The sequence below is a fragment of the Saccopteryx bilineata genome, chromosome 3 (genome assembly GCF_036850765.1).
Source record: "Saccopteryx bilineata isolate mSacBil1 chromosome 3, mSacBil1_pri_phased_curated, whole genome shotgun sequence".
Classification (NCBI taxonomy): domain Eukaryota; kingdom Metazoa; phylum Chordata; class Mammalia; order Chiroptera; family Emballonuridae; genus Saccopteryx; species Saccopteryx bilineata.
Window position 1 is genome coordinate 179551548 of NC_089492.1, and position 12919 is coordinate 179564466.

The 12919-nt window shown below is 40.3% G+C and overlaps 1 protein-coding gene and 1 non-coding gene across 8 annotated transcripts in view; one reads left to right on the forward strand and one right to left on the reverse strand.

The window, feature by feature from the left end:
- The window catches only part of ATXN1 (ataxin 1), a 635797-nt gene that overhangs the window by 262774 nt on the left and 360104 nt on the right, over positions 1–12919 (forward strand). The window lies entirely within an intron of this gene.
- On the reverse strand, positions 804–879 carry TRNAT-AGU (transfer RNA threonine (anticodon AGU)). The gene has a single exon. It is a non-coding gene; the product is annotated as a tRNA-Thr (tRNA).

Here is a 12919-nt window from a genome sequence, read left to right on the forward strand (position 1 = left end):
GAGTTGTTGGTATGTGGTTGTGGTGAACAGTTATTATACATTACTTGGTAAAATTCATATTCATATCTTGTCAGTTTACAGTGAGGCAGAGATTAAAAATAACATTTGTTTCTGTTTTAGTAACTGCTTTAAAGAAATATCCAAAATCATTTTATTTCCTTTAGCTTGACTTCTAGTGGTGTTTTTAATACGTGGCCTTTCAAGCAGTAATGAAATGTATCAATGCAACTTGGCAATGCGTAACAGAACATGCTTCTAGGATTATTTTTAATGATTAAAAGTCATGTTGAGTTTTTTGGGGTTTTTTTTTTTGAAAGAAGCTGACCCAAAATACAGATGAACCAAGTAAACTCAGAAAAAAATCCATGAATGAAAAGTTGGTTCTTGGCCCTTTGCATACCCTCTACATCTATTTTCTCCAGCTGTCTTCTTTCTTGCCCATTCACAACCAAAGGGGAAGGCTAATCAGATCTCAAAGCATAATTTTTATTTTCTTCATTTTTCTGAAGCTGGAAACAGGGAGAGACAGTCAGACGGACTCCCGCATGCGCCCGACCGGGATCCACCCGGCACGCCCACCATGGGGCGACGCTCTGCCCACCAGGGGGCGATGCTCTGCCCATCCTGGGCATCGCCATGTTGCGACCAGAGCCACTCTAGCGCCTGAGGCAGAGGCCACAGAGCCATCCCCAGCGCCCGGGCCATCTTTGCTCCAATGGAGCCTTGGCTGCGGGAGTGGAAGAGAGAGACAGAGAGGAAGGCACAGCGGAGGGATGGAGAAGCAAATGGGCGCTTCTCCTGTGTGCCCTGGCCGGGAATCGAACCCGGGTCCTCCGCACACTAGGCCGACGCTCTACCACTGAGCCAACCGGCCAGGGCCATAATTTTTTTTTAAACATTTTCTTTTTTTTTTTTAAGATTTTATTTATTCATTTTAGAGAGGGGAGGGAGGGAGGGGGGAGAGAGAGAGAGAGAGAAGGGGGAGGAGCAAGAAGCATGAACTCCCATATGTGCCTTGACCAGGCAAGCCCAGGGTTTTGAACCGGCAACCTCAGCGTTTCCAGGTTGACGCTTTATCCACTGTGCCACCACAGGTCAGGCCTCAAAGCATAATTTACTGATGTTTTTCCCATTCCCACTTCCTCTTCAGTGATCGTTTGAAGAGTGTACTGAGGTTTTCCATGGTTGTCCGTTTGGGTAATACAGTTGTCAGGTCTGTGCTTTCTGGATGCAGCTTTGGTGATAGTCTGGAGAGCTGACTGGAGGACCACAAGAGCAGGCGGAAATCTAGGTGGGAAGGCAGGAGGAGTGACTGAGTGTAGAGGCAGTAATGCTAGAAGGTATAAAGGGAAGGATTCAAGTGGGATAACCAGGAAGTAGAATTGGTAGGATTTGGATCCAGCTTACTCTTGGAATAAGGGGGGGATGGAGAGGTATTGATTCTGATGTTTGCCATTTGGGCAGCTCAGTGGTGCCTGAGTACCAGGAACAGTCTTCGTGGATCTAGAAAAGCAATGGGACCCCAGAGTCTCTGAACACCCAACGTTGCTCTGTTGCTCTCTTTGCTCCCTTAGCTTACCTTTTCTTGTTGTGTGTGTGTGTGTGGGGGGGGGTGTCTTAGATCGTGGTACCTTCAGCTTCACTTGGGTGGTCTGGGGTCTCAGGTACTCACAAGTGAGAACAGGTGGGTATGGGCAACAGCAGTGTGAAAGTGGATGGAGCACAAGGGAAGTGTTAATCTAGAATGGTTTTAGTGTGTAATATGAAAGGCAGTTTTAACAGTGTTGTCAGCCTAAGATTGCTCCCTTCAGATTTTAAGAGAAATGAGAGAAGTTTGATGTTCACCAGATGAGTACACCAGCCTATCCCTAAGTCATGACAGTGATTCAGAGAACTTTCTTTTGTGATGCAGTGTACTGAGGAGTCTACCGAGGTAGAAAAAGAGAACAGTGCTTCATAAACTATAACTACTTAAATGTTGCCATAAGTAAATATTTAAAATATACTAAAATGGCAACATCAGGAAATATGACTAAGAAGTCAATATGTGACACACCCTTTTCCCCACCTTTGTGGTTGTTGAAAATTTCCACTGAGAATGATATATATAGAGGGTTAAGGTCAGGCTGGTAAATTTCAGAGGAAGGCCAGAATTTGCATGGCTCTGCAAACCCAATGATGGAGCTTACAAGTAGAATCCAACATTAAGTTAGAGAGTCTGTCACAGTAATTAGATTTGAGCCATCATAGTGGCTCTGCTTTCTTAACTTGTGTACAGAAATTTGGTGTGCTAAAAAGCAGATTTGCTCCTAACCATACCTCTTGCAAATACGTAGCTTCCAATTTATTTGGTTTATATGAGAAAAAAGGGCGTTTCTTAGGAGACTGAAATGCCTTATGAGTTTGACAAAATATAGGAGTGTTGTTATTATCACTTGATATTAGATTGTTCCATTTTATGCAAAGTATATAGCATAATTTTTCAGAGTAATTATGATACCAATAGAATGGCCTGGATTCCCCTGTATCCTGTAGTCAGTGGACCACACACTTTTTAATATTCATTAAAAAGCTCCATGCCAGTTTGTGGCATTCATGATGAAACAATGATATACAGGACATTTCAGTGGACATGGTACTAAATGTCATTAAAAATGGCTGAGCATAGTAAATGGTTTTTTTGTGTACCCCAGACACACTTTTTAAAATTTTTTGGTCAAGAGCTCTTCTAAAATCCGTGCATATTAGGATGGACTGAGTTCTTTCTGCTCTGAGAATGTCACAAATACACCAGACTGGCACCCCCTTCCCAGTGAACACCATTGATTACAGTATAGGCCACTGTTCTTAAAAATATCTAAACCTTCCGATTGAAGTACACTGCTAATTTTGTTTAATCTAGGACTGCAGGGAAAGATGTTTAAAAATAAAGTTGACATAAAAATACATGCCTGTGTTTTTTGGTCTCCACCTAATTGGAGAAAAATAGAAACTGGCATGATATTTTGTATTCCACAAGATGGAAGGGCCATGAGACACTCTCCAGGTCTCGAGAACACTCACCATCTCCTAACAGTTGTGAATGACGAGGGGCGATAGCAACGCAGTGTTACCCACCACTGCGGAGGGCTCAAGGAAGCCCCTGTTGTCAGGGGTCCTTCCCAGAGGTTCTTTGAGGACAGGGAGAACTGAAGTGGTTCTGGAAGGACAAACATCTTGAGCTGCATATTGGAAACTGATGGCAATACATCTAGAAAGGTACTCAATCTATTTTGAATGATTCAGGGTTAACAAGGAAAGTCATCGAGATGAGAAAAATGATAGGCAGGAGACGAGGTGTAGCGCAAACATCCTGACCTGAGGGAGCTCAGGGTGTAGGAAGCACATAGAAAGGTAATTAATACTGCCTCCCTGCCATGCTGTGTTGCCTCACAGATTACAGACGTTTCTCACTGCCCTCGTTGCAGACATGTGCTTTTAGAGAAATAAAAGAGGGAATGCAGGCTGAGGGGACCTTGGACTTTGTTTATAGAATGTGATTAACAGTGCTCTTACCTCATGACCTTTTAAGAATCAAAAGATTGAACTTCACAGCATCCAGCATGGGAAGCTTTTGAATGAGACTCCTTTATCAGTCTGCTTTTGGGAGGCAAATAATCTTCCTATGTGTACATTTATTAGGGTGGGCTATGAGCTAGTTCACTAAGCAGCTCCTCACTTTGAAACAAGAAAGTAAAGAGGACATTTCATGATTTTGAAGGACTACAATCCTTCCCCCTTGTCACGGTTTTGATTTCTGTAGTATCAGTTACTTGAGGCCAGCTGTGGTTGGAAAATATTACATTGAAAATTCCAGAAATGAACAATTCATAAATTTTAAGTTGCATGCCACTCTGAGTAGGGTGATGAAATCTCTTGTTGTCTTTTCCCATCCTGTCCTTGATGTGATTCAGCCTTTTGTCCAGCGTCTCCATGATCTATATATAAAGTCCCCACTACCTGATTAGTCACTCAGTAGCTGACTAGATTATCAGATTAAGTGTCAAGGTAACCAATGCATTCATTCAAGTAGCCCTTAATTTACTTAACAACGGCTCTAAAGCACAAGAGTAGTGATGCAGCAATTCATGTACACCAGAGAGAAGGCATAAAATACTTCAAGTGAAAAGGGGAAAATTCTAGACTTAAGAAAGAAAAATAAAATTATATGCCAAGGTTGCTAAACTCTATGGTAAGAACGAGTCTTCTCTTCGTGAAATTGTGAAGAAGGAAAAACATATTCCTGCTAGTTTGCTGTCACACCTCAAACTACAAAAGTCACAGCCATAATGTATTAGTACTTAGTTAAGGTAGAAAAGACATTAAATTTGTGGGTGGAAGACTTCAGCAAGGGATTCCTGAAATGAGTAACACCAAACCATTTACTACAAGTAAGGGAGGATTACACAGATTTGACAATTTGGCATTGTATCATCTCACAGCATCAAAAAAGAGATGTGAATGCAGTATTAGATATTTGGAGAGAAAGAGACCACAGTTATATAACTTTTAGTGCAGCATATTGTTATAATTGTTCTATTCATTGGTTATTGTTAATCTCTCTTTTTTATATTTATGTATATATTATGTGGGAGGTGGGAAGTCAGACTCCTGCTAGCGCCCCGACCGGAATCCAGCCAACAAGCCCTCTATGGTGCAGTGCTCTTCCCATCTGGGGCTTGCTCCATTGCTCAGCAACTGAGCTATTTTAGCACCTGAGGTGAGGCCGTGGAGCCATCCCCAGTGTCTGGGGCCAACTTGCTTGAGCCATTTTAGCTATGGCTGTGGGAGAGGAAGAAAGAGAAAGAGAGAGAAGGGGAGGAGGAGGGTGAAGAAGCAGATGGTTGCTTCTCCTGTGTGCCCTGACTGGTAATCGAACCTGGGATTTCCACACACTGGACTGATGCTCTTCTACTGAACCAACCAGCCAGGGCCTGTTAATCTCTTATTTTGCCTAATTTATAAATTAAACTATCATAGTTCTGTATATATAGGAAAAAACATGATGTACATAGGCTTTGGCACAGTCAGTGGTTTTGGGCATCCTCTAGGGCAGACATGGCCAACATATGGCCCACGGGCCGCGTCTGGCCCACGTAATGAGTTTATATGGCCTGCATAATGAGTCTATATGGCCCGCGTAATGAGTCTATATGACCCGTGATTAAATTTTTTTTTTTTTTTTTTACAGGGATGGAGAGAGTCAGAGAGAGGGATAGATAGGGACATACAGACAGGAACGGAGAGAGATGAGAAGCATCAATCATCAGTTTTTCGTTGAGACACCTTAGTTGTTCATTGATTGCTTTCTCATATGTACCTTAACCACGGGCCTTCAGCAGACTGAGTAACCCCTTGCTCGAGCCAACGACCTTGGGTCCAAGCTGGTGAGCTTTTGCTCAAGCCAGATGAGCCCGCACTCAAGCTGGCGACCTCGGGGTCTCAAACCTGGGTCCTTCCGCATCCCAGTCTGACGCTCTATCCACTGCACCACCGCCTGGTCAGGCGGCCCATGATTAAATTTTTAATATTCTCTGCTACTTTAAAATCTCACCTACTCAGAAGCAGAAGCGTTTTTGATTATTGGAAATCGAGATATTTAAGAAGATAGTGATATGCGGAAAAGAATTCCGTGTGTGACTAATCTAGGGTTAACTTCCAATAATTGGTCAAATGGATTCGAGATACTTCTTTATTTTTAAAAAAAATTCCATTATAAAGATTTACAACTTTTGTACTTGATATGAACTGTTTGACGGTTAGCAGCAATGTGAAACCCACATTATTTTAGGTGGAGTTTGCCAGTGCGCACCCAGGGTCAAACAATGTGTTATTTTTGTGGTCAAGTGCGCTGAATCAAGTGGCGTTGTAGCTGCAGTTGATAACTGAAAACGTGTCCTGGCTGTTTGTAAAATGAAATAATTGTTTTATTTGCGATATAACCCCTTCAAGCTCATTCTATTAATTAAGTATTGTTTTGATTGATTGTGATACAGTTTGGATATTTATATGGTATGTAATTATATTTTTATTAAAATAATATTGTATATTAAAATTTTTTTCACTCACATTTATTCATAAACAAATTACATAATAAAATTGTTTACTTAAATTGTTTTTGTATTTAACATTTTTTAATTTTAATATTTCATCCGGCCTGTGAAAAAAGTTTTCTTTCTAATCTGGCCTGGTGGCAGAAACTTTGTTGGCCACGCCTGGCCTAGGGTCTTAGAATGTATCCCCTGTAGATAGAGGGGGACTACTGTAAATGCCAGAGGAAGAAGCAGGGTCAGTGAACTTCAGTAAGTTGGAAACAAGGCAGCATAGTGAGTTTTTAAGAGAGAATCTTTGGTGTCAGACAGAAGTTACCATTCTGAATGTCAGTTATTTAGCCACTTGAGTGTTTTATTCAGTTTCATCCACGTCCATTTCTTCATTTATTTAAAAATAGTATCAGTATCTACTGCCTGGGATGATGGTTTTAAGGCTTAAGGAGATAATATAATTTGAAGGATTAACTCTCAAATATTAACAATTATTATTGTTGTTATTGTTGCATGTGTGGATTAACAACCAAAGTTAACTAGTGTTGCTTAGTAGTTCTCTTTGGTTCTTAAATAGTGGTTTATAACTACATAGTTACTTCATTAACTAATTTTATGCAATAAGTTCTTTTGAATCTCAGCGTACTTAAAAAGTTCATTGTCGTAAAGCAAATCCTTACTAGATTATTGAAGTCTTGTTTGGGAACAAATATTTGTCTAAACATGCACCTTTACAGATTTTGACCTGGTAGAATCCAAGTAAAAAAATGTTTTTTCACAGCTAAGCCTGTCCTGTCCCCTCATGGCTATGCCATGGCATGTCCAGCCTGGGTAAACAGCCCTTGTTGGGTTGAACCCAAAGGTCACTAGAGCGCTAGAGCTAGCTATCTGTGCATAAGCCAAGGGCAAGAAGGAAACGCAGTTCTGGAAGGGATCTGCAGAATTTAGAGGGTCTGCTTACTCAGCATTCTCTCTCTGGGAACCTCCAAAACATTTTGGCTAGGTAAGGGGGAGTGATCTGCAAGGTCAAAACTATTTTTGTGACAGTAGTAAGACGCCATTTACCTATTTTATTCTCATTCTCTCATAAGTGTATTGTGCAGTTTTTTAGAGGCTGACTGATGGGTGATGTGTATAATGAAATGTGTCTTCATTTAGAAGATCTGCATAACTCAGTGAACTAGTATTATTTTCCAGATGATCATGTCTGGTGTTACAAAATCATGCATGATAAAAAAAAAACTCGTCCAAAGTACAAGACAAACCAATGAATTTTCATATAAAAGATTACAAACAGTTTATTGATATGTTTCAAAATCCACATTGCCCTATCCTTTAAGAAATTACCACTTGTCAAGTTTTGGTGCAATATGAAAGAATTTCCACAATTAGCTGAATGAAGTACACATTTTCTCCCTATACTTCAAAGAGCATATCACAGCAAATTGAATTTAGAGACACATTTGAGAATTCAAATGTTTTCTATTAAGCCAGACATGAAACAGATTTGCAGAAATTTAAATCAGTGTCATTCTTTCCACTAATCTTTTTGTTTTGAAAAATGGAGCCTATTTTTCCCATTTTGTATAACATGCCGTAAGTAAAATTAGTATTTTGTACTACATGAATTAATAAATATTTTTAAATTCTTGGTTTTAATTTCTAATACAATATATAGTGAAATATAGTCTATCCAATTAAATAAGCTCTTTGGGATCCTCAGTACATTTTAGGAGGTCAAGGAGGACCTGGGACTAATTCATTTGAGAGCCATTGGCCTAATGTGCTCTTTACAAGTATGCCTTCTGGTCAATGCATGTTGACTGGTTGTTTCTTTCTTTGGAAAAATGTTCTGTGGTCAAACATATATTTTTGGCCAAATCTCTTTCCTTTTGGAGAGTTACAATACATATTAATACACCAAAGGCCCTCAAAAGTGTTTGCCAAATTCATTTCAACCTTTTTAATCCTTCTTTTATTTTTAGCATAACGTAATGTTCCACAATGACGAAAGCATCCCATGGAACACATTGGCTAACATATGATATATGCTGCTCTCCCCCTATTTTTCGAAAACCAAAAGTATGGTTTAGCAGGTACTTTTCTTCAAATCCATGCTGCATTTACAGTATGGCCATGAAAATTGGCCAGCAAACCTCACTCTCTTTTTTAAAAAGAAAACCACTCATATTTCATCATATTATACTACAGTGTGCCCGTAAAGTCATGGTGCCCTTTTAACCGGTCACAGGAAAGCAACAAAAGATGATAGAAATGTGAAATCTGCACCAAATAAAAGGAAAACTCTCCCAGTTCCATACCTATTTAGTGCAGTTCGATGCGGGCTCACACACAGATTTTTTAAGGATTGGGCTCCTTAGGTAGCTATCCCATATAGCATCTACAGACTCATCACTGACTGATGGCCTACCAGAATGGGGTTTCTCCACCAAACTGCCGGTTTCCTTCAACTGCTTATCCCACCAAGTAATGTTATTCCTATGTGGTGGTGCTTCATTATAAACATGCTGATATTCACCTTGCACTTTGGTCACGGATTCGAATTTAGTGAGACACAGAACAAAGTTCAGATGTGAACTTTCCTCTGTACCGTCCACATCTTGAATGGCATGGCCATGGGCTGCTCTGCTGTATACACGGTGTTACATCATCATCTGCGCATGTGCACATGCTGCCACATCATCCTACAGAAACTGGGAGGGTTTTCCTTTTATTTGGTGCAGATTTCACATTTCTATCTTTTGTTGCTTTCCTGTGACTGGTCAAAAGTGCACCATGACTTTATGGACACACTGTATTTAGCTTATAATCTTCAATGCTGTTTTTACTTATGTTTCCAAACTCATATGTTTTTTTTAATCTTATTTTTATTAATTTTAATGCAGTGACATTGATAAATCAGGGTACATATGTTCTGAGAAAACATCTCCAGATTATTTTGACATTTGATTATGGTGCATACCCCTCACCCAAAGTCAAATTGTCTTCCATCACCTTCTATCTGGTTTTCTTTGTGCCCCTACCCTCCCCCAAACCCTTCTCTCTCCTTCCTCACCCCCGCTCCACCCCCCCACCCCACCCCACCCCCTGTTACCATCACATTCTTGTTTTAAAAACCCTGTTTTGGGCCCTGGCCGGTTGGCTCAGCGGTAGAGCGTTGGCCTAGCGTGCGGAGGACCCAGGTTCGATTCCCGGCCAGGGCACACAGGAGAGGCGCCCATTTGCTTCTCCACCCCTCCGCCGCGCTTTCCCTCTCTGTCTCTCTCTTCCCCTCCCGCAGCCAAGGCTCCATTGGAGCAAAGATGGCCCGGGCGCTGGGGATGGCTCTGTGGCCTCTGCCCCAGGCGCTAGAGTGGCTCTGGTCGCAACATGGCGACGCCCAGGATGGGCAGAGCATCGCCCCCTGGTGGGCAGAGCTTCGCCCCTGGTGGGCGTGCCGGGTGGATCCCGTCGGGTGCATGCGGGAGTCTGTCTGACTGTCTCTCCCTGTTTCCAGCTTCAGAAAAATGAAAAAAGAAAAAAAAAAAAACCCTGTTTTGGACAGTTTTGTGTGCTAATGAGTAGCATCTGCTCCTTGTGTCATAAAACAAAGTGACCCCATCCCCACACTAATTGCCCAAATTGCAGGTTAAATCGTGGCAGCCTCGTGGTGGAGCTATTACTATTTGGTATTTTTAAATGGCAAAAAATACCTTTGGTGACGTATCATATGCCTTTATAAAATACAGTTGCTTTTCGTACTGTGGATTTTGTGTGTGTGTGGGGGGGGGGTTGTTTTTTTTGTTTTGTTTTGTTTTTCTCTTCTCATTTTTTCAAAGCTGGAAACAGGGAGGTGGACAGACTCCCGCATGTGCCCGACCGTGCTTTAACTTACATCTACTATCCATGAATTGCAAACTTACCTATACAACCATCTATTTGATATCTCACTGGGATGTATAACAGGCATCTTAAACCTAACATGGGAAAATGGAGCTCCCTGATACCTGTTTTTCCCATAGTCTTCCATCTCAGTGAATGGCAACTCAATTTCTAGAGATTCAGAAACTCAGAGGGATTCTTCTTAATGCTTTCTTTCTCTTTACTTCTTGTCAACTTGACTTTCAAATGCATCTTACCAGTTCTCATGACCGCCTGCTCCAGAGTCACCACCTTTGCCCATGTATTAAGTGTCTCACCTGAATTTTTGCAGTAGCTAATGGGCTTTGTGTTCAAACTTGTCCATACAATTCTTCACACAACAAGCAAAATGAATCCTTAAAACAAGGCAGGTTATTATACAACTCCATTCAAAATTCTCTAGTCTACCTGTTTTACGTAGAGTAAAAAGCCAAAGTCTTTACAATGGCCTACAAGAGCTTTTGTGATTATAAAGTTATTTTTCTGTGTTTTGTATAAAATGATGTATATGTGCAGTTTAACAAGAATCATATATATGTATATCAGTATACATTTTAATATGTTTAGTTATTTAATTTATCTAGAAGTAATTTTTTGAATGGTCTGAGATAGAGATGTGACACTTTTTTTTGCAAATAAAGAGCTAGTTTTCCCAACACTGTGTATTGAATAGAACACCTGTTTCCCACTGAGGTGATACTCTACCACAAATCTCTTTTCTGTGTAACCTATACATAATTGTTTAATTTTACAATGAAGATATACCTAATGGACCATATATGATACAATGGTGTTTTTACAGATTTTATTTGATATGGCATACTCAAATACACCTAAAACAACTTGAATTATAATTGTGAATTAATTCTGGAAATATTTACCATGTCCCTTTATTTGATAGATAAGGAACTAATTCTTCTTAGGAGTTTGTCATTTAAATTTAAAAGTCCAGTTAGATGTAAAAAGTAAAAAAAATTTTTAAAATCTCATGGTTTATAGGCCACTGTTTCTGACTTGTGTTGATATATCAGATTTTGCTGCTGCTGCTTGTAACTGTTCAGAAAATTATCACAGAAATGCTCATAAAATTTTAAAGCCCTATAAGGTTATCACCTGGAGTGAAGTCCTTGTTTAATAGTAACTTTCAGTGTTCAGGCATATCTATGAATGCTCTAGGCCTGTGGTGTTTTTTTCTCCTTTCTGGACTTTTGGTCTTATTTCAACTTATAACTTCAACTGGCAAATAAGAATGGGTTAGGCAAAGGAGAGTAAACTCAAGCCAGTTTGTTTTGTGAGTTATAAGCAGCACTGCTGAAAAGTTTGCTGAGGAAGGGAAGAATTAATAAAATTTCTTGCTTGAAATGAGGTATGTAGAATTTTCAGTGGTTTTCTTTTGATAAGAATTGTCTCATTCTCATGGAGCTCTGTTTAACTGGGAGTCAGCTATAAATCACTAAATGGATCATTTCCAACTTCTTCACCTCTACAAGGATAAGAATGGAAAATCTAGTCGTTTAGATGAGTCCTTTTTCCCCCTCCTCTACAACTAGTCTAAGCCTTGCTCCTCTAGGCATCAGCCTTTGGCAGCCTGTAAAGGGCCCTGAGCTAATAATGGAGCCATTCTGCCTTCCCAGATAGATTTTGCTCCACTTGGTGACAAGACTATAATCCAAAAATGAATTCCTTTCCTTAGCGCAAGCACAAAACAGAAGAAGAGAGTTTTAAATTCTATGAAAAAGTATTTACCACAATTCCTTCTGGTAAATTTTCAAACCAACACCACATTCCATTCTGTTCAACAATATTATGTCCAGAAAGAGTCAATGGGCAGAAGCGGTTAAACCTAGAGTCTAGTCAATGCACAAATTCACTTGCTGTGTGACTTAATAGGAGGTCTGACACCCTCTCTGGGCCAGCAGCGTTATCTGCAGAAGAATTTTGAACTAGATGACAAAGATCCTTCTTATTCTGGAATACCAAGATACAGAACTGGTACCATATAAAGGACATGCAGCAGTTTATTTTCAGTGAAACAAGATTGATACCAGCCAGTCACTAACAGTGGGCTTGCTTAAACGCCCCCTCCTCTCTCCAAAGTCTGTTTTTACCAAAAGGATAAACTAAAGACAGTTTGTCATGTTTTGAACTTCCTGGCTTATGTTGATTCTATCAATCTGTTACTGTTGCACATTTGAGTGGGAACTGAGTTAAATTTCATGATAAGTGCTCAGAAAACTAGTAAATCGTTACTACCCCACTCTAGGTGGGTATTGATAGCATCAGGAAAAGAAAAAAGCCTGCCATTCTGCTGGAAGGCGCTCTTCCAGCTAGACTGAAAATGTCATGGTCTTAATGTCAACTCCTTTAAACATTAACCAAGAGCAGCTTTCTCTTCCTCCTCAGAAGTTTTAAATGCCTACATGCATTTAACCACAAATATATACACCCCCCTCCCCAAGTCCTTTTGAAACATGTTGAGTCTTCTACAAAGTAGTAGCTTCAGAAGTCTTTCAAGAAATTGATTATTCACACAACAACCTAGTGAGGATTAAAGTGTACCTTCTCTTACAACAAAGTCATTTGATGATGAGATCTTTGGTGATTGCCGTAGGACCTGTGAAGATGCGCATATAGTGTAGAGTTACAAGTAGCCTCCAATGGGCTGTCAGATGAAGAAGAACTCATAAAAGGCTAAAAAAGGATGCAAACATCATTTGAAGACTGTTTCCAGGCTCTCAAATGCCATTGTTAAAAAACAAACAGCGGGGTGGATTTGACTAAGTGTCAGAAGATAGAACAACACCCTGTGACAAGTGAGCGTTTTTTAAACTCACAAGGCAGAAGAGAACTTTTGAGAGCGACCCTGTCACACAGTTCTAATGTGTAGGCTTTATCAGCTGCTTTGAGTGGGGGCA